The sequence below is a fragment of the Cyprinodon variegatus genome, unplaced genomic scaffold, assembly GCF_000732505.1.
Source record: "Cyprinodon variegatus isolate N-32 unplaced genomic scaffold, C_variegatus-1.0 Scaffold1123, whole genome shotgun sequence".
Lineage (NCBI taxonomy): Eukaryota > Metazoa > Chordata > Actinopteri > Cyprinodontiformes > Cyprinodontidae > Cyprinodon > Cyprinodon variegatus.
Window position 1 is genome coordinate 145,258 of NW_015151576.1, and position 1,110 is coordinate 146,367.

A 1,110-nucleotide genomic window follows, 5' to 3' on the forward strand; every position below is an offset into this window, starting at 1 on the left:
GTCATCTTCGTGTCTTCAGTAAAATCATAGATAAATAACTAGTACTTTAATAACTTAAAAATCTATTTAATGTAGATATTAGTACATGTAAATATTAATTTTATGCAGAACATTTTTTGATAAATAAGGTAAATAATGACAATGGAAAAATGGTCACCTCAGACATTTTGTCCACTATACCTTTTATTTAGATAGCATGGATATTTAAATATAAGCATTTATTTTTTTCTAGCAAAGGCTGTAGGAAAGTATAGTTTGTCTTTATTTAGAAAATATGGATGATGTGCTCGTTCCTTTTAGAACAATGTAGATTGACCCTGAGGTTCTGGCGCCTATCCACATTCGGCCACCCCCAAGTGTTCATTGGTTATTGCCTGGTCATTGTTGTGCCATATGCCATGATTATACTTTTTGGACATTTGGAACCAGTGTCCATATTGACAAAACCACAGAGCACACGGGATTCTTTTTCTTTTGCCTCCTTTTGCCCCTGGTCTCTTCTGCTCCTGCGCTCAAAGCTGGGGCCCACTGTGGCTGGATCTCCACCACAGTGGAGATGCGGGCCCCAGGGGAATCAGATCCCCAGAACCATCAAGGATAAGTCAGAACCTTTCAGAACCAAACTGCTGCAAACAGAACTTTTGCAACACATTTCTCTTGAGTTTCAGAACTTACAGAGCCAAACTGGATGAGAACCATACCCTGGGTGTCAGCCTGAGGAGACCCCTGCAGTGAGACTGAGACAAAGAACCCCTGACTGCAGAGCTGCAAAACTGGATGAAACTCAAGCTTTCCAAATGGACATGGAAAAAGGTTTGCAGGTCTGGCATGATTAGGGACAGGAAAAGCAATATGTCTTTTGATGATGCTAATCATATCGTGTGTTTACTGCTGAGTAAAGACGACGCTAATTGATGCTAAAGAATGGACTGCATGCTACGCTATGCTACAGGAATATATGTTGAGCTGTTGCTAAAGCTTAGACCAGCTTTATTCACTAAGGGTTTAAACGCTGATATAGCATTAGTGTTCATGTGTTCCTCAGATGCTCATTACATTTCCATTACCAAGTCTGACCAAGAGTCATTTAGTGGAATCCTGATGTCTATT